Here is a 22038-nt window from a genome sequence, read left to right on the forward strand (position 1 = left end):
CACAGTGAGACCGACCCTCACTCAAAATAAAAATAGGCCCGGAGAAGACACTGGAGTTTTGGGGTTCCAGAGTTCCCCCCTCTTCACCTTGCTGGGTATGTCTTTGCTTACCGAAAATTGCTAACCAGTCATTCTGTGTCATGCTGTTGGTCTAGCTTACATTGTCCTTGGGCTTTCAATTCACCTGTAAAGATACTGGGGGATCCTTGAAAGAGTAGGGAGGGCTTTCTCAATGGGATATAATGCACATCTTTTGGCAAAATTTTGTAAAACTCACTCCTCCCCAACATTTGCTTTAGGAGCTTTAAGCCTATTTCACAAAGCTCCCTAAGGTATTCATAGACCACCTCACCCTTCCCAATTCCCAATCTTGTCAGTTCTCTCCAGCTTTATCAATGCAACCTTGCCATCACCACCTTTGATGACTCTTGAACCACTTCATCCCAAATGGCCCTCCTGGCACTATACACCTAACTGATCTTTCCCACTTTCCATCTGAGTCCAGTATTGCTGAGGATAAGGAGAAATATATGACTTCCCTGCTCTAGGGAAATCTTTTCATATACATGGCCACCACCCTCCCTACTCATAGCTAAATTGGCTATTCCCTATCCTCTCCTAAAAAACCCTTTCCGGTTTTCCTTGTCATCAATACCTTTCAGCTGTTGAATGGGCCATCCAACTCATCACTCTTCTTGCCACTCTCGGCATTCTTTTAGGACTTAGACTGGGGACAGAAGGAGTGGAGGTTTCTTTGCGTCAGTTATCCTCTCTGTCTAACCAGCTCTCAGAAAGCCTTACAGAAATTTCGGATCAGCTTGACATCATTAGGGATCAACAAATTCTTTGGCCAGAGTGATACTCCAAAATTGAAGAGGGCTGGATCTGATCGCTATCAAGGGAGCAAACTCTGCCTTCCTTCATGCACAATGCTGCTTCTATACCAACAACTCTAGGCTAGTTGAAGGTACTGTCCAAAGACTTAGGAACCAGGCTCAGAAAATTCAACAAGCTCTTCCTACTGGCTCCCCCCACCCCCCCCCACACACAAGCTCTACCCCCGCCCCTTACTAACCCCTATGCTTTACCCTGTCTTTTCAACATTTTACAGAAGTTCTTCCAGGATCAAACCACTGCCATTATTCACACAGAACAAAATAAAAATAATATTTCTTCTTTAGTCACTCCAAACTCCAAAATAATACCCGCTTCACCAGCAAGAAGTAGCCAGACAGAAATTACTTTAATCTTTGTATTTGCAGGGTCTGGAATAAAGAAAATCCTCTCCCCAAAAGTATGGCCATAAAGACAAGCCAAAATTCTCAAGAGATTTGCCCCCATGAAGTTGGAGAAAGCAGCCAACCTCCATTGCATGCCCTGGAGCTTGAAGGTTACAAAACCAGACCATCTGACTTTTCCACACCCTGCAGTTCCAAAATTCAGTTTAAACCATAAAACAGCACCTGGGCATGGCAAAGGCAGGCCCTCCCTGCTTACCTCTCTCAACTATAAACTCTGATTCTCAGAACCTGCATGGTGGGCACACTCTCCGGTTCCCAGGAGGTTTGGAGGGGTACCAACCTCTTAGACTAATAAAAATGTACTCTCACTGTTTGAGGACAAACTGAGCCTTTTCATTTCTCTCTGCTGGCTCATTTCTTACCATATCTTTTGCAAATACACAACTAAAGACTTAACTTGAGCATTGTTTATTCAAGGAAAAAAATGAATCTCCTTTGTGGTACACACAAAATGTATGCTAAGAAATGCACCATCTTCCCATTTTGCAGCAATACTGGAAACAATAGCATCACAACTGCAATAACTGTGCAAACCAACAGCTTGGAAACAACTCAAGTGGGGAGCAAAATAGGCCTAGAGGTTTTAAAGTCCTAACTCTAAAATATTTTCTCTATTTATCCAGTTTGATGGATCCTGAAAGCTTCATTTCCTGACTTAAAGCTAATATTGCCTAAAAAGACAGTATGGAGGGTGCCAAAAGCCAATCAGCCACAATTACTTTAAACTGTAGCAGCATGAAGCAGCTTAGCAAATGGGTTTAATAAGAGTACGATCAAAATATTTGGTCAACAATTGGAGAATAACAGAGTAGAAAATTGCATGCTCACAGACTGCTTTTGAAAAGCCCCAAGCTATTACTAGAAATATAGAAAGATATTTTTGCATTCAAATGGACACATACCTTGAGATGTGTGAATGCCCAAGGGGCATTGAGGGGACCCTGATCATCTGACTGACTAACCATGCACAAGCCAAAAGAAAAGCATAAGGTAAGCTAATGTCACATTATAAACTGTCTGGCTGAGCACTAAAGACATATCAAAGAGCATATATGGCATGCTGCAGAAAACATCAGGAAGTATATTAGTTCAAAATTATTTAATGAAATTGTTGCCCAAACATTAGATGGCCAGTGAACTAACCTCCCACTGACTTCAGTAGGTTCACAAAAGAAGAATATTCACTTTACAGAATTTCTAAATCTAAAACATCAATAAATAAGCAAACAGTGAACACTAACAGCAAACTCTGGAGAGTAAGAAATGATTTAATTTTATGAACAGACAAGTTTTATCATCTTGAAATACTTTCAAAAGATTTTATTTTTGTTTTATGCATATGAATATTTTGCCTCCATATACACTGTTGACGATAAGCTATCAGATCCCCTGTAAAGGTAGTTATTGATTGTGAGTTGGCATATTGGTAATAGGAACTGAACCCAGGTCCTCTAGAAGAACAAGTGCTCTTAACTCCTGTACACTTAATTATACTTTGTAAAATGTGCATGGTGTACACACACACACATCAGAGGACAACTTTCCAGAGTCACTTCTCTCCCTTATACCAAATCGGTTCTGGAGATCAAAACCCAGGTTGCCATTACTTGCAAAGCCCATTCATAGGTCCAATGTTCAGGTCTTACCAAAACATGAGACAGACACAGAAAACAATAGTTCATAATCAAAACCAGTATGTATTAATGTAAACTGCCCCCTAATATATACCATGCAATTTGTAACAAAATAGGAGGTGGCTTCAAAACATTTTTTTTTTTACACAAAACCATGCCTGTCATTCCATCACTTGGGAAGTACTGGGGAGAGAAGAATGTGTAATTTAATGCTAACCTTGGCTTCATAGCCAGTTCAAGGACAGCCTGGGCCACATGAGATCCAGTCTTTTAAAAAGTAAACAAAACAGCATGGAAACTATGGCTCAGTGATTAAAGGTACTTACTGCTGGATCTTCTCTGCCTCACTGCAAATTCCCTTCTTACCATGTCCAACCTCCACCTCTGTGGCAGACCACTGGAAGGAGTCTGTCCTCCCTTTTCAGCCTCTATTCCCTTGGGACTGTGCAGAACTCTCTAGGATGCAGTATTCCGTCCACACCCCATCATTGTGTGTCACCCAATACCCAGATGTACTCTCTAGTACCTCTGACACTGCCAACCTGAAAACATGTAGGCAATCTTTACTCTCCTTGCAATCCTCCATTTGAAATTTCCCAGTCTCATCCTCACTCCAACTCCTGCAGAGGCTAATCTCAAGGCCTCTCTTAGTCCTAGCCCCACTTCAAAGCCACGTGCATTCCTTCCTGTCAGTCCCTAATAACTACAAACACATTCTATCTGGGACCCCTAGAGGCCACACCTGAAAAGGATGCAGAAGCACACCCTACCACAGCCACTATGCTTTCCTAAGATCCAGAGAGGGCAACAGAAACCAAGGAACTTAACACCGACCCAAAATAAAAACAGATATCAACACGGAGAATCACAGTCATCTCAAACCCAGATGCCTAGACACCAGCACAAAAACACATTCATGAGCACCCATCACAATATGAGGCCACCAAAACCCAGCGCCACTACTACAGTAGGCCCTGAGAAATGCAATATAGCTGAAGCACAAGACAAAAAACTTCACAATAGCTACTATGAATATGTTCAATGACCTTAAAGAAGATATGAATAAATCCATTAAGGAAGTCTGTGAAAAGACAAACACGCAGCAGAATGAAATGATGAAACCAGTTCAAGACAACAAAGTATAAATAGAGACACTAAAGAAAATCCCAACTGATGTAAAACTGGGAATGAAAACTTCAGGAAGTCAAACAAAGACTTCAGTGATAAGTCTCACCAACAGAAAAACCTCAAGCACTAAAGATATGATAAAAGAAATGTATACCTCAGTATACAGAAAGAAAATAGTATATCTAAACAAATTCAGGAACAAAACATCAGGAAATCTGGGACACTATGAAAAGATGAAATCTACAAAAATAATAGAAAGAGAAGGAGAAGAAACCCAGATTAGAATTACAGAAAAACAACAACAAAAACAGAAGAAAATTTCACAAAGTAAGAGTGGCATCACCTGGGGAGGCCCCACTCAGAAGCAAAGGGGGGAGGGACTCTGTGAGGAGGAGACCAGGAGGTGGAGGAGTGTTTGGGATGCAAATAAAAACAACAACAAAAGAGACATAATTGAAAACAGGATCCATCCTTCTGTTGCATCCAAGAAACACACTTTACATCACCACAGGGTAAAAGAATGGAAAAAGATATTCCAAACAAATGGACCCAAAAAGTAAGCCAGAGTAGCCATTTTTATTATCTAACAAAACAGACTTCAAACCAAAACTAATCAGAAGAAACAAGGAAGGACATTACATACACAACGGAAAAAATCCACCAAGAGAACACTGCAATTTTTAACATCTATGCACCAAATTCAAGAGCACCCAAATTTGTAAAAGAAATACTTTGGCATCTTAAATCATATATTGACCCTCATACCCTGATACTGGGCAACTTCAAAACCCAGTTCTCACCAATAGACAGGTCATCCAGATAAAAACTAGAGAAATGTTTCAGCTAACTGATATTATAAACCAACTGGACTTTATAAATACTTACAAACATTTCACACAAACAAAAGAGAATATATCTTCTTCTCGAAACCTCAGAGAACTTTTTACAAAACTGATTATATTGCTAACAAAGCAAGGGTCAACAGATACAAGAAAATTGAAGTAACAACCCGTAACCTATCTGACCACCATAGATTCAAGCTAAATATTAATAGAAACAGAAAGTTTACAGACTTGTGGAAACTGAACAATGCACTACTGAATCTGTCAACATAGACATTAATAAAAAAGAAGTTAAATTGTTTTAGTATTGAATGAAAATGAAAATACAACATATCCAAAGTTATGAGACACAGTGAATGTGGTTTCAAAAGGCAAGATCATAGCACTTATGCGCCTTCATAAAATAATTGGAGAGATCTCACATTAGCAACTTAAATGGCACACCTGAAAGCTCTAGAAGAAAAAGAATAAATAACATCCAAAAGGAGTAGATGGCAAGAATTATTTAGGGCTGAGATAAAATATAAGCAAAAATAATACAAACAATCAGTGAAACTGAAGAGTTGGTTCTTTGAGAAAACCAAGAAAATTGATAAAACCTTGGCCAAATTAATTAAAGATCCAAATTAATAAAATAAAGAGGAAAGGAAGACAGGCAATCTGTTCCCCACCAAACTGGAAAAACCAGGAAAGCAGATAAATTTCTGATGCATACTAGCTACCAAAGTAAAATCAGGATCAGGTAATCAATTTAAACAAACCTATAACCCCTACTGAAATAGAAGAAATAGAAGAAGAAAGTCCTCTAATGTTGTGAATGGCCCTGGTGCTATTGTATTTTAATGTTAATTCTGCTTTCTCTGGAGGGCTTGTCTGGAATGAGGAATGAGTCAGATACTCAGATGACTCCCTGTGAACCGTCCCCTAATGAATAAATGAATCAATCAATGGGCGAGTCGGCAGGACTTCCGGGTTGGACAGAGAAAGAGAGGAAGCAGGAGAGAGGGGTTTTGGGTGACAGGGATAGCTTATGGACAAGATGTAGCTGCTACTGTCTCCCAGTTTCAAAGGTGGATCCGAGAGGATTTGCCACAGAAGGAATCAGATTTGATAAGGCTTACAAGATTAGGATTCTAGTTGTTGCACCCAAAGATTGAGTTACCATTGTTTCTGAACAAAGTTTGTGTGGCATTTTTCTTCAAGCCACAACTCTTCTGGATTCAAGAGAGAAAGGTACAATGGCAAAGCGTGGTTTTGCCTGATGTGTACCACAAAGGTCATGGGGGATTTGAAGCATGGGGCTGGTGTGATAACGACCCACCAGTGGGAACTTAGTGAGCTGGGTGGAGTGATTTTGGAGCTCTGAGCCAGAGTCTGCTGAGATGAGAACACCCAGCTGGAGGCATGTGGCCTGCTGGTGCCCAGGATAGTGCAGGAGCTTGCTATTCTTTTGAATATTTCCTACAACACCCCAACCCCCACAAAAAACACAGGGCCTGATGGATTCAGTACGGAATTTTAACTGACTTTCAAAGAATTGACAGCAAAACTCTTCAAATTGTTCCACAAAATAGAAACAGAAGGAAGGCAGCCTAATTCTTTCTATGAGACCATAATTATCCTGATATCTAAACCAAACAATATTCCAAGAAAGAAAGAATACAGACCAATTTCCATTATGAACATAGATGTGAAATTTCTTAATAAAACTACTTCTAAATTGAACCCAAGAACACATCAAAAGATGATTTAACATGATTAAGTAGGTTTCATCCCAAAGATGTAGGGATGGTTCAACGTACAAGAATCAATAAATGTAATTCACTATGTAAATAAACTGAAAGATAAAAACCACATGATCATTTTGTGGATGCTGAAAAGACCTTTGAAAAATATCCAACACCCCTTCAGGGTGAAAGAGACTAGAGATATAAAGGACATACCTCAACATAAGAAAAGCAGTTTACATGCCCATAGCCAACTAGGCTTAATATTAAATTAAATGGACAGAAACTCAAAGCATTTCCACTAAAATCATGAAGAAGAAAAGGTTGTTCACCCTTCAGTCCCTATTCAATATATTAATTGAAGTCTAGCTAGAGCAATAAGACAACTGAAAGAGGGCAAGGGGGTATAAATGGGAAAGGAAGAAGTCAAAGTATCTTTACTTGCAAAGTATCTTTTTCTTGATAAAATAGTATACATGAATGACTCTAGAAATTCCACCAAGAAACTGATAATAGCTGTTAAACACTTTTATCAAAGATGATAGAAAAGTAACACCAAAAAAATGAGTAGCCTTCCTACATAAAAATGACAATCTGACAACAGAAGAAATCAGGGAAACAAGACCTTTCATAATAGCCTCAAAAAATATCTTGGAGTAACACTAACCAAGCAAGTGAAAGCTTCGGTATGGCAAAAGACAGCATCATTCAGACACAGTGGCAGGTTAGAGAATAGGAAAATATATATACCAATTGCATATCTGATGGAAGACTAATATCTAAAATGTATAAAGCTAAAAACACTAGACATAAAAAAATCATCCAATTAAATATGGGGTACAGATCTAAACAAAGTTCAGAAAAGATGAAACACAAATAGCTGAAAGGCAATTAAATAATTGTTAAAGTCCTTAGTCATCAAGTAAATGCAAATAAAACTATTTTGAGACATTTTCTTTCACAGGTCAGAATAGCCAAGATCCATAAAACAAATGACAGCTGGTACTGGTAAATTGTAGAGTAAGGGAAACACTTATCCATTGCTGGTGGTGATTCAAACTTATACAACCAGTATGGAAATCAGTGTGGTGGTTTCCTAAGAAGCTGGGAATAGAAGAAGAGTAAATAGTAATGAATGGACAGTAGAAGGGACTGGAACAGAAGGATCCAATGGGGGTGGGGGAAGAGGTGTATATAAGGGAGGAAATATGGTGAGGGACTACTAAAACTAAGGGCCATTTGAGGGGGTCACTAGAAACCTAAATCAGTAAAAGCGTCTTAAAGCTGGCCGCTGGTGGCACATACCATTGATCCCAGCACCTGGGAGGCAGAAGCAGGCAGATTTCTGAATTCGAGGCCAGCCTGGTCTACAAAGTGAGTTCCAGGACAGCCAGGGCTACACAGAGAAACCCTGTCTCAGAAAAAAACAAACAAACAAAAAAAATGTTTCTTAAAATAAACACACACACACACACACACACAGAGTGTTTGTTAGGGTTTTATTGCTGTGAACAGACACCATGACCAAGGCAACTCCTTTTTTTCTTTTATTAAAATCCTCCATTCTCTTCCCACTGTCATATTAGCTCTAATCTTTTTTATAATTTAGGGTTGTTTTATTGGATATTTTCTTTATTTACATTTCAAATGTTATCCCGTTTCCAGGACTCTCCTTCAGAAACCCCTATCCCATCCTACCTCCCCCGCCTCTATGAGGGTACTACCCTACCCACCCACCCACTCCTGTCTTCCTACCCTGGCATTCCCCTACACTGGGGCATCGAACACCCTCAGGCCCAAGGGCCTCTCCTCCCACTGATGCCAACAAGGCCATCCTTTGCCATATATGCAACCGGAGCCATGGGTCCCTCCACGTGTACTCTTTGGTTGGTGGTCTAGTCCCCAGGAGTTCCAGAGGATTTGGTCAGTTGACGCTGTTACTCCCTCCATGGGGCTGAAAACCTGTCAGCTCCTTCAGTTCCTTCTCCAACTCCTCCATCAGGGACCCCATGCACAGCCCAATGGTTGGTTGCGAACATCCCCCAAGGCAACTCCTATAATGATAACATTTAATTGGGGCTGGTTACAAGTTGAGTGGTTTGGTCCATAATCATCAGGCAGGAGGCATGTAAGCATCCAGGCAGGCACAGTGCAGGAGGAGCTGAGAGTTCTACATCTTCATCTGAAGGCTGCCAGGAGAAGACTAGCTTCCAAGCAGCTAGGATATTAAAGTATTAAAACACATGCCCACAGTGACACACCTATTCCAAAAAGGCCACACCTCTTAATAGTGCCAAACTCTAGACCAAACATACAAATGATCATACATACATACACGAAAAAGCTCAAAATGGAATTAACATAATAACAGAGGAGACAAAGCCCTAACTAGGCATCAGTTGCCATCAAATGAAAACTCCAGTTCTGTGAATAGGTTATATCTAATCTAGTTGTTGGCCAAAGAGGCTCCATGGAAGTCCCCAAATATCCCACAAACTGATGTTAAAGGTCCTATTGCTGAAGACCACACTTATACAACTCACTGAACACAGAGAAGTTGAGCTTGTGCCTACATGGAGCCCTCACTTTTACTGAATAGTGTTCAGGGTACTTTAAGGCACTCTGTACACTACCAAAAAAGAAAGGTAAACAACCAAGCTACAAGTGGCACAAAGCTTATGGGAGTAACCAGCCAATATCTGGTTGGATTTAAGGACAACTCTATGAAATGGAACCCAGCCTTAACACTGCTTGTATGGCCAAGAACATGGTGCTCTACTCACAGATCAGTGTCTTGCTCAGTCATCATCAAAGAATCTTCCTCCCAGAGTAGATAAGACCAAATACAGAAACCCACAACTGAACAATATGCAGAGTGAGAGACTCTGAAACATCTATTCCTAAATGGGATGTCTATAGCTAGTCTTTGCTACTATGTAGGTTCTTATTTTCCCATCCTCTATGCCCTGCCCTCCATTTCACCCCCTAACATTAGATACGAGAAAAACAAGGATAGAGGAAAGAGAAGGATTAGGAAAATCTCTGAATCTGATTTATTTCATTTCTTCCTTGAGCACAGCTACTAGCAAACTGCAACTAACCTCCCTAAATAACCAAGAACTACCAATTCTACCTCTTGGGCCCCAGCATTTATGAGCCCTCTGAAAAGTTCCCAGAATTCCAAGTGTCATGCCATTATAGAAATTATCTGCAGGTGGCAAAACCATGCTTCTGCTAGATGATGAGGTAAATCATGGTCAGCTGCTATGGACAGACTGAAACAGCCCCACATCCCTATACCTGGGATTAAAATGAAAGTGTACTCTTACAATATGTTTTCTAAAGAAACCAAACTTCCACAATTCTCAAAAATGTCACTAAAGATGTCTTCATCAGATCTTTCCCCTCGGGGATTAGGGAACTTTGTAGTAGGGGAGGCAAATAGGTTGTAAAGGCCGGTGGAAATTGAAGACACCAAGGAAACAAGTCCTTTTAAACAACAGAGCTGACACATGAGTTCCTCATGAAGACTGTTGCAGCATGCATAGGACCTGCTTAGGGATAAGCCACATGAAGTACCCAGCTGAGAGGGGAAGTGGAGACAAGCATCCCTCCATCCCAAACCCAGATGCTTGCTAAGGAATCTTAAACAAGGTCTCACTGGGTATACAGACAACACTTAAGGCCAGAATCCTTGCCAGCAATAGAAGGCCAACATAAAATGAACATAGTAGGATCTTTGTAAGGTTCTTTATCTCATAATGTTGTGTGTACACTTTTTATGTTACAGGTCTTCTGCTTATTATGCTATTGCTTCATATTTCTTGTGAGGTTTATAGGATTTCTGTGTGTGCAAACATGTGCATCTCTTTGTGTGTGTTTCTTGTGCTTTTTCTTTGGCTCTTTTTTCTTTGTTTGAGTCAACTCTGTTTTGTTGTTGCTTGATTGTTTTCAAATGTGAGAGACGTGTGAATTTGGGTGAGTGGAGAGGAATGGAGGATCTGGAAGGAGTTGGGAAAGGGGAGATGATGATCAGAATATATTGTATGAAAACTATTTTAAATAAATCAATAAAGCATATTGGAAAAGAGAAAAATATCACTCGCGTCAACTCTTTATTTTAAAGAGCTTACTACTCTTCTAGAGTAGCAGGTACTGATTCTCAGCGTGAACATAGCACCTCACACCACCTGTGACTCCCATCCCAGGAGATTTGAAACCCTCTTTTCAGGCCTCTCTGAACTACTGCTTAGAAATGGTAAACAGAAACTTACACAGGCAGACACACATATACATAAAGAAAATAAAATGAGAAAATTTATTTAAAAGCAAACAAAAGAGAAAACTTTGTGAGTGCAGACAACAAAATTTATAACAGATGAAATCCATCAGAAATACATTAACAATTACAAACATCGGACAGACTACATAGCATTGAAACAAAAACCAGATAGCAATTTAGGAATATAATCAACAAAAGCTAGACAGAAATATGAATGTGTCACATTTAAAATAGATAAAACAACCAAGTGAAACACTGAAAAATAAATGTAAGACATTAACAAACCTGTTAACATGCTAGATAAAACATACATCTATAAGAAATTATAAGTATTTCTACTAAGTAACTATAGTTTTCTCAAGTTCACAAAGAGATTTCCCAGGAGAGAAATAATACAGTAGGCCAATAAATAAGCCTTAATAAGTTTAACAGAATTGAAATCCTCTGAAGTATAATCTCTGGCCCTAAAAGAATGTAAAACATGAAACACCTGAAAAATAGCAAAAGAGGAAACTGAGAGGGCTTCATGTATAGTAATGATATTTTAAGGACCAAGAGAAAGGACCCAAGGAGTTGAAGAGTTTGCAGCCCCATAGGATGAACAACGATATGAACTAAATAGTACCCTCAGGTCTCCCAGGGACTAAAGCACCAACCAAAGAGTACACATGGAGGGACTCATGGCTCCAGGAGCATTTGTAAAGCAGAGGATGGCCAAGTCCGTCATCAATGGGAGGAGAGGCCCTTGGTCCTGTGAAAATTGTATGCCTCAGTGTAGGAGAATGCCAGGGCCAAGAACCAGAAGAGGGTGGGTTAGAAAGCAGGGTGAGGGGAGAGGGAACAGGGTTATTTTTTTCTTGGAAGGGAAACTGGGAAAGGAAATATCACTTGAAATGTAAATAAAGAAAATAACTATTAAAATTGTATTTACATGCAATATCAAAAAATAATTGATAAAAGAAATCATTGATAAGATGAGCTTCTATTATTTTTTAAAACTTCTGTTCTGTGAAAGACAATGTCAAGATACCGACAAGCCATAGACTAGAAGAAAATATTTGCAAAAGATATATCTGATAAAAAAAGACTTATCAGGCTAGAGAGATGGCTCAGTGGTTAAGAGTGCCGACTGTTCTTCTGAAGGTCATGAGTTCAAATCCCAGCAACCACATGGTGGCTCACAACCATCTGTAATGGGATCTGGTGTGTCTGAAGACAGCTACAGTGTACTTATATATAATAAATAAATAAATCTTTAAAAAAATAAAAATAAAATAAAAAGAGACTTATCTAAAACATACATAGAAATCTTGAAAATTAACAACAAGGAAGCAACCTAACTGAAAACAATAGTAAGATTATCTAGACTCATATCTATTCATCATATGCTGGTGAGAATCTGGAAGATTAGAACTCTCTTAGCTGGTGGGAATGAAAAATGGTGCATCCAGTTGGGAAGACAATTTGGGCCTGTTATAAAACTAAGCAATAACCTGGCATGGGGGGCCAGACCTACAATCCCAGCTGTTGAGAGGCTGATGCTAGAAGATTTTCAATTTGAGGCCAGCATGAGATACATAGTGAGTTACAGATCAGTGTGGTATACATACATAGTAAGGCCTTATGTGAAAATAATAATAATATTTTAAATATAAATAAACATAACAAAACAGTGATCCCAGTCCTTGCTATTTCACCACATGAAAAATGTATTACCAGTGGTCACTTTGTCATCAAATATACTAAAGATAAAATGATATAGAAAAATATTAGAATGGACACTGCACAAGGATGACAGACACATTTGTAAAGCAGTTATAGTTTTGCAAAATCTCTGCTATGCATAAGTGAATCTTCTTTTTTATTTTTAATGTTTTTATACTAATTTTTTAGTTAAAATTTTCCAGGCAACAAAAACAGTCAAAATACATACAATATGCCTACACAAAAATCTGCTCAAAGACATTTATAACATTGCTACTCGTGGTTATAAAACTTGGAAGCAACAAAATTTCTTCAATTAGATGTGTAGGTAAGTAAATAAATGTGGTACCTATGGACAGAGAACCATGAGTAAAAGAGCTTTTTCAGCCACTGTTTTCTTGAGTAGAAAAAATTGTGTTTCTACTCACTATCAGTTGAGTTTTCTCACTATCAGTTGCTTAAGTATATATGGAAGAAAGGAAAATAGATTATAAATAAGAATCATTGACAAAGGGAAAAACTGGAAACAGAAGCCAGACTAGCTCCCGCCCCCAAGGATAGGCTATAACAGCCAGGTGTTATCCTATGAACTCGAAGTAGCTCCTGTTGAGCAGAGTAACTGTAGTCTGTAGCCCCAGAAGAAAGGCAATTTAGCTGTAGGCAATAGGACCTTCCACAGCAGCACCAGAAAGCCTATCAACCTTCAGGAGAGCCAATACCTGCCTTTCCCTAAAGACACTCTTTTTCTTTTTCTTATTCTTTTTTGTTTGTTTGTTTGTTTGTTTTTTTGTTTTTTGGTTTGTTTGTTTGTTTTCGAGACAGGGTTTCTCTGTGTAGCTCTGGCTGTCCTGGAACTCACCCTGTAGACCAGGCTGGCCTCAAACTCAGAAACCCGCCTGCCTCTGCCTCCCAAGTTCTGGGATAAAAGGCGTGCGCTGCCACCGCCCGGCAAGATACTCTTTTTCTAAGACCACCAAACCCAAAGACTAGTTTTCAAATGCTCAGGAAAAAATGCTCCACCTCTCCACGGCAAAGACCGAGGACTCCACTCCCGCAGTTGTGGAGATATCCATCTCTAGGCACCCAGTTAAGAAAAGGAAGCAGGTGGCTGGCTTTCAGACTGAGGGCTCCAAAAACCTCAGTGGAGATGATCAGGGTCATCGGTACATGCCAAAACAGAAAGTAGATGCAGGGACACCCAATGGGGATTTACTGGCCCTCAGAGAGAAAGTGGAGACCTGTCACAATCTACCATTAAACCTGCAAGCCTGTGGCCTAGAGACCGTAGCTATGACAACATGCCTGGCCCTTGCCAGAAAGAGCCAGCCTTTGTGGGACCTGGTGCCCACAGCCATGGACAAGCGCCAGCCCATCCACCCAAAGAGCCAGTCAAAGCCTGGCTCCGTGACCACATCCATGTCCAGACGACTGGTCACTGCCAAAAAGAGCCCGTCTTCCGTAGGCTCCAAGACTAAAACCGTGAGTACACGTTTGGCCATCGCAAAAAGGAGTCAGTCCTCACCGGGCCTGGTGACCAAAGCCAAAGCCACACGCTTGGCCGTTGCCAGAAAAGGTCCCACCACCAAGGTCACACAGTCGGCTACAACTAGAAAAAATGATTTTCCATCAAGCCTGGTACTTGTCGAAGATGATCAGTCTTTATCTGGCCCGGTGACCACAACCATAGAAACAGGCTTGGCTGTTGTTACCAGAGAGAGTCAGTCGCCAAAATCTGGCCAAATTACTGCCCCCATTGGTACGCACTTGCTGGCTGCCAAAACAAGCCAGTCTCTGCCTGGCCCAGTGATAACTGCTGCACCCATTCAATTGGCTGTCACTAGCATAAGTCAATCTTCATTTTTCCGTGGGACCACAGACTTGGACACACCTTTCACCGTTGCTACTACAGGGCAATCTCCATCTGTGGAGACAACTAACATAAACCAAGCCGTTACAGAAACAACTAACATGGAGATGCTAGTCACAGAGGATTCCACTACATTCAAAGATATTGTGGTAAGGAAGCAAGATGGCTTCACTCACATCTTTTTATCTACAAAATCATCAGAAAATAACTCACTTAACCCAAAAGTGATGAAAGAAGTTCAGATTGCCCTGGACATGGCTGCTGTTGATGACAGCAAGTTGGTGCTGCTCGGTGCCATTGGCAGCACCTTCTGTTTGGGCCTTGACTTTGAATATTTTATATACCGTCTCATGGGGAACAAGGAAAGAGAAAGTACTAAGATGGCAGAGGCAGTCAGAAAATTTGTGAATACTTTCATTCAGTTTAAGAAGCCTATAATTGCAGCAGTCAATGGTCCAGCCATCGGACTAGGAGCATCTATATTACCCCTTTGTGATATAGTTTGGGCTGATGAAAAGGCTTGGTTTCAAACACCTTATACCACCTTTGGACAGAGTCCTGATGGCTGTTTCAGCTATACATTCCCCAAGATTATGGGAGCAGCCACTGCAAGTGAAATGTTCCTAAGTGAGAGGAAGTTAACAGCATGGGAAGCGTGTGAGAAGGGCCTGGTCTCCCAGGTATTTCAGTCACAGACCTTCGACCAAGAAGTCATGATTAGAATCAAGGAGCTTGCCTCATTTAACACAGTTGTCCTGGAAGAGTCAAAAGCCTTACTGCGCTGTCACTCCAAGTTGAAGTTGGAACAGGTCAATGAGAGGGAGTGCAAAATGCTGAAGAATATCTGGGGCTCTGCACAGGGGATAGATGCCTTGGTAGATTACTTGCAGAAGAAAATTGAGTATTGACTGAGTGGACCACCACCAAGAGCCCTGGAACTGGTTTAAGTAGAACTGGTTTCAACACTACTATACCCCTTGCTCCTGTTATGAATATTTCCTCTTAAAGCCTGAAACAAGTTCACCTGTAGCTCATGCACAGAAGTAGGACTGGAACACCCAACCTATTCCACCAAAACCTTTTAAAGAACGGCGACTTTGAAATAACTAACTGCAAAGTACCATTAATCAAACATCTTTATGTTATATCCCTATACACAAAGCCTGAAAAGGTAATGGTGAACACTTGTTTGACTTGTTCTATGCTGAAAATTATAAAAATATAAAAATATATAAAAACTCCATTGGACATGAAATTCATTTTTGTATTCTTCCAGCAAAAAAAGAGTCTAAAAAGATATGAGCCAGAACCACATCCCTTTCTAGATAGACATACAAAAAGATCTGAGACATTTTATTTTGTCTCCAGGAAGAGAGGTTTTAAAAAAAAAAAAAAGCCCAAGAATGGGAAATTCTAAAATATTAAAATGGGAAATAAAAGCTTTCAGGAAAAAAATATTTCTGACGAAAAATCTCAACGTGCACTTAGGGTACATGTTAAAATATCAGCTGGTTCTTTGTTATGTGTGTCCGGCTTATCATCAGTCGACATGAAGGGACTTCTGTCTCTGGAAGAAAGTTGAAGTTGTAGTAACAGTGCATAACGGAGTAGCTTAAGTATGAATGACAAAGTTAAAAGTTAGTCCTAGTGTGTTTCAAATATCTCCCACCCTTTTAAAAATTAACTGCTTCTTGTTGCTGGACAAAAGTATTCGTTTATACTAATCTTGGTTTGCTATTTGCAAACAGGATTGATGTATTGGACCAATAAAAAGAATTAAGTGTGTAGAGTATAATTTTAGGTTCACTTAGGGTATATTTAATAAGGTAAAAATTATTTTTGCATACTATTTTTTTTCTTTTTTGTTTCTTCTTTTCATTTTTTAGTGGTTATTTTCTTCATTTACATTTCAAATGTTATCCCTGTTCCCTGTTTCCCCTCCACAAACCCCCTATCCCATTCCTTCTTTCCCCTGCCTCTATGAGGGTGCTCCCCCACCAGACCACCCACTCTTGCCTCAGCACCATAGCATCCCCCTACCCTAGGTCATCGAGCCTCCACAGGACCAAGGGGTTACCCTCTTTGCATACTATTAACTACAGTGAAAATATTACTTTATATACAGCTATGACTTCTAACATGCAGATAAGATTGGTGTATTGCACCAAAAAAATCTTTGTTTATAAAGTATAACTTCAGCTTCACTTAAGATAAATTTTATTTTATAAGGTAAAAATTCCTTTGCATACTATTAATTATAGAACATTTAGAATTATTTTGTATTTGAGATTTAACATCTCAGTATTAGCTGTAATATATCGATTATAAACTAAGTACTGTACTATATCTAAAAGTTCCCTGTGAAAATAGACAGGTTCATTCTTTCAGAAATGAAGACTGATTTTCCTAACTATGGAAAATTATTGTTAGGCTATTGACATTTGCCTAGCTTTTTAATTTACTGACAAGCCTCATTTTTTAAAAGTCCTGAGATTTAGACTTAGAACTGACCGTTTCTCTGACCAGTTAAAGGGCTTTACAGTATGGAAATCTGATGTTGCTTTGGATTGACCGGTAACCACAATTTTTAAAACATTTTTTTTAATATTTATTTTATTATTTTATGTGTACGAATATTTTGTCAACATGTTATATATGTCTATGCAACACACGCATGCCTGGTGCCCGAGGTAAGAAGAGGGCATTGGATGCCCTGGGACTGAAGTTACAGATGGTGGTGAGCTAAGGTGTGTATGCTGAGAATAAAGCCTGTGTCTTCTGTAAGAGTAGCAAGTATTTTTAGCTGGGCAGTGGTGGCGCACACCTTTAATCCCAGCACTTGGGAGGCAGGGGCAGGTGGGTTTCTGAGTTTGAGGCCAGCCTGGTCTCCAGAGTAAGTTCCAGGACAGCCAGGGCTACAGAGAGACACCCTGTCTTGAAAAACAAAAACAAGCAAGCAAACAAACAAACAAACAAACAAAAAGAGTAACAAGTATTTTCAACCACTGAACCATCTCTCCTGCCCCCAGGTACCACATTCTTATGGCTGAAACCTACTTTTCCATTCTGTAGTTCAAACTATATAAAACTAGTTAATCTATAAAGTTTTATAGAATAAATATTCAGCTGTGAAATATTCAGCTGTGTCAGAAGTATCTTCTGCCTTTTTGTTTGGAGACAAGGTCTCCTGTAGCCTAGGATGACCTCCAACTCATTATGAGCCATGACTGGCCTTCAACTCCTGATCTCCCTGCCCCTACTTCTGCAGTGTTAGGATTACTGGCATGTGTTATCACACACAGCTTTGAATCTATACACATGATAAAATGGTATAAAATGTTATGTACTAATTAGCATGTTATTACTAATATGAATTTCCTGTTTATAATTACTTATAATGGCTTTGGTATTTCTCATGTAATTAGCTTCAAGTAGCATTGTTTATGTAAACTGTAAATATTAATATTTAATTTTACATATAAGTTCATTTTAAATTATAACATAAAACAATTATATATCGATATTAATATTTAATGAGAACAAATTTACATTATAAAATGAGGAATACAGTAAGAATTGTGATTATGTTGTAATTTTGCAAATATGCTTAATATCTGACATAACAAAATACCTAGACTGTCATATCGGCTTATGTATTCAATCTGTTGAGATACATTTGGGTTTTTGTTTTGCTTTGCATTTTTGAGTTTTAGTTGAGGATGGGTGAAATCTTATTCTCACATAAACATTTAGTTGGAAAAGGAAAAAGTCAAAACCTTTCTGGTAATTACGGCAATCTTTGTTGCTGTCATACTTTGCTGTTACACCACCACCTAGGTTTGCGGACTATGTAAGAGAAGACGTTTGTTCAGCTTACCATTTGGGGGGCTGGAGGTCTAAAATTAAGATGCCTCATCTGTTCAGCCTCTAGTAAGGGCATCCTGGCACTATCACAACATAAAAGATGATACCATGGTAGGAGTATTATGCAAGAGGAATGGAACTGTTACATGGCAAGACAGGAAGCCTGACAGTTTCAAGGTTGCACTCTCATGGAAAAAAACAAAAAACAAAAACAAAAACAAAAACAAAAACAAAACACCTCACTAAAGGTCCTAAGAATCTCATTAGTGCCTACTAAAGGTAATGTTACCACTACCCAATTGTATCGGTGACCTTTTCATATCTCTAGCCCCAAACTGATCTTGGATTTTTAATGGATCTCAATCCATGTGTGACTCTTTTGCATATGTATAATTTTGTAGCATCATGTATTAGTTACTTGGGAAACATTAGAATATGATAATTATGGCATTTGGGGCTGGAGAGATGGCTCAATAAATGATTAAGAGCCCCCAAGTCACTTTCAAGCATCCATGTCAGACAGCTCACAACTACATATAATTCCAGCTCCAGGGAGATCAAAAGCCTCAGGCCTCCAAGGACATCCACACACAAATGTGAATACCCACAGGAAGACACAATTAAAATAATAAATCTTTAAAAACATATGAGGTCTTCCTAGAAAAATGCACATATCCTGCTATTTGCATTTTTGTACATATGCTTAATATTGTTTTGATATTTAACCCGTCCAACTCCTGCTTGGTCTCCTTCTCTGCAAATATGCCCCCCCCTTATAATTTTATGTCTTTTCTATGTGTATGTAATCCAATGAGTTTTCTACAGGAGCATGGCCATTTTCCCAGTAGCTATACCACTGAAGAAAGTGTCTTGGCACTCTTCATAAACTGTTAACTCTTTAGAATTCTTCATAAACTGATAACTGTTTAGAATTCCTCAGAAAGTGAGCGGCATCATGACTCCCTCCCACTTCCAGAACAGGGTGTTGATGGGTCCAGTTCTTCTACAAGTAATCACAGCTGCTCTGAGTTCAAGAGTGCAACAACCATAACATACATGACATATATAACATACAAGAGTGCAATAGCCATAATATATATAACATACAACATGCCTGAAGGTGTTGTTCCATATCTCTCCTCACGTCCAGCCTCTTCTTCCATGATGCTTCCAGAACATGGATGGTATAGTAAAAATGTCTGATTTATGGTGGGGCATTCGACAGTCATTTGTTCTCAGTATTTTAATGAGTTATGAGTCTCTGCACTCTGTGCTGACTACTACATAAAGAAGCTTTCTTGAGCAATCTTGCCAGCAGTACTATTCTTTGATCATGAACATAGTAAACTACAAGACAATTCGACAGGCATATTGAATTACCTAAATGATAGACATACTTGGTAAAACAAAAACAGTAGCTTTTTTAAAAAAGATAGGAACTATGATACCCCAGCCACGGGCTTTGTCCAGGTTTACAGTACTGGACATGAATTCTTTTGTGTGGTTACTGCGTAACAGATTTGTAAAGCAGTGGATCATCTTGCCTAGCTGGTCAGTATTATTGCAAATAGGGTCAAAAGCCGAGCTAAAACTATTGAGGGAGCCAGGCAGTGGTGGTGCACACCTTGAATCCTAGCACTTGGGAGGCAGAGGCAGGTGGATCTCTGAGTTCCAGGCCAGCCTGGTCTACAGAGTGAGTTCCAGGACAGCCAGGGCTATACAGAGAAACCCTGTCTCGAAAAACAAAACAAAACAAAACAAAAAAAAGGACTGTTGAGGAGAAACAATTTTTCCACTTCAACTCAACACAGTATTGGAAGCTCTAGCCAAAGAAATTGAGCAAGTAAAAGAAACAAAAGGTATTCATAATTCAAAGGAAGAAGGAAAATTATTGTGTCCACCAAAGGCACGAACCTGTATATAGAAAGTCCCAGAGGTTAATAAAAGCATTAGAGTTAATAGATTTAGCAAATCAAAGCACAAAACCCAATTCTACTTCTATATAGTTAATGTGAACAGTTTGAAAAGGAAGTTGAGGAAATAGCTCCATTTAGAATAGTCGAAGATATAAAATACTGTGGAATAAAGTTAAATAAGGCAAAAGATTTATACACATACAGCTACACAATACTAACAAAATTAAGAACATGAATACATGCAAAACATAAATGTTCATGGATTTAAAATGTAATAACAGTAAGTATATTATTGAAAGCAACTTGCAGGTTCAATATAAACCATGTGACAATCCCAAAGTATATTTTACAGAAATCCAAAATCCATCCTAAAATCAAAATGTAATCTGAAAGAACTCAAAATAAAATCTTTAAAATTTCATATTTATTTAAGTATTGGGAGAGCATGCACACACCACAGGATATGTGTGGCAGTCAGAAGACAACTTTTAGGAGTCACTTCTCTCCTACATTGTGGTCCTAGGCCGAGAATTCAGGTTACTTGGTAACAAATACAAATACCCGCTGATAGTAAAATCCTGCAAAGGAGTCTGCACAGGGACAGGTTAGGGAATTTACTGGCCGTGGCAATCACTATTATCACCTTGACACTGTTCTACATATGGAGGGTTTCAAGTTCAACATGGCTTATTTACCTTTACGATTCCTAGGTTCAAAACTTCTGTGCTCTCACCCTAACAGCACCACAAGTCCCAGTTGGACCTGGCTCACTAGGATGTGAGGGAAAGGGCCACAGATGTAAGGTCTCCTTGATTTCATTTGCCCTAAGCTAAGAACTGGTGGGTCTCAGGATCAGCCTGACTATTCCTGTCCAAATATAAATATTAACTATATATAGACACACACACTCCCCTAACTCCTGTACAGGTAGGCAATGTAGATGGTTCTGTGGTGTGTTGCCAAGGGAGTGTTGGAATTGTGCGTGGAAGTTCAGCCTGTGCAGTGGATACCCTTCAGGACCAGAAACTGACCACTTCTGACATACAGAAAGTAGTTGGGAGAGACCCTGGGGGCCCGTCTACCAAGGCTGCTGGAGTATAGATTTCTGTTTGTGCCCAATGATGTCTTTCCTTGTCTTCCTTTTGACTGTATTTTAAAATTACTTTAGATGATCCTGTGCAATGTTTATGACCTTTCCTACCCTTCTAATGTTCGGTTAACACAGTCAGGACCCAATGGGGAAAAAACAGGCTGGGTGGTGGTGGCAAATGCCTTTACTCCCAGCACTTGGGAAGCAGAGGCAGGCGGCTACAGAACTAGTTTCAGGACAGCTAGGACTACACAAGAAGAAGTCCTGTCTTAAGAAAAAAAAAAAAAGAAACAAGCCAGTGCTTACTGTGGTTAGGCAACTTTTTTCCCAAGTTAGTTCCGGGATTTGTTCCTAAATCATAGAAAGCCAGTCCTCTCTTCTCAGATGTCAAGATTTCATATCAGTCAGTACCCATTGTCCTGCTGACCCATGGCTTCTATTACAGGTGAACCTTGTGTACAGAGGCGCTAGTGTTGTAGCTGATACTCTCCAGAGATAGTGACCTAATCATTTGAGCTATCCCTGAAAGGGTGTAGGTGCTGTGGTACAGAGAACTGGTGGGTCATGAGCATCCTCCTTTGACCTTCAGTGCACCTTTTATTGAGGGACAGCTGTGAACAGTATAAACCATGACTGATCTTATTCTTTTTCCAGTGTTTTGAGCTGTGAACCCATGTGTCCCA

The 22038-nt window shown here is 39.5% G+C and overlaps 1 protein-coding gene, 1 non-coding gene and 1 pseudogene across 2 annotated transcripts in view; 2 read left to right on the top strand and 1 right to left on the bottom strand.

Moving 5' to 3' along the window:
* Ophn1 (oligophrenin 1) overlaps positions 1-22038 on the bottom strand; it is a 348509-nt gene that overhangs the window by 230232 nt on the left and 96239 nt on the right. The gene's annotated exons all lie outside the window — the stretch shown is intronic.
* On the top strand, positions 12633-12740 carry LOC116096041. Its single transcript, XR_004120814.1, has one exon. It is a non-coding gene; the product is annotated as a U6 spliceosomal RNA (small nuclear RNA).
* On the top strand, positions 13932-15728 carry LOC116087032 (annotated as a pseudogene).

Source organism: Mastomys coucha, chromosome X (genome assembly GCF_008632895.1).
Source record: "Mastomys coucha isolate ucsf_1 chromosome X, UCSF_Mcou_1, whole genome shotgun sequence".
Classification (NCBI taxonomy): domain Eukaryota; kingdom Metazoa; phylum Chordata; class Mammalia; order Rodentia; family Muridae; genus Mastomys; species Mastomys coucha.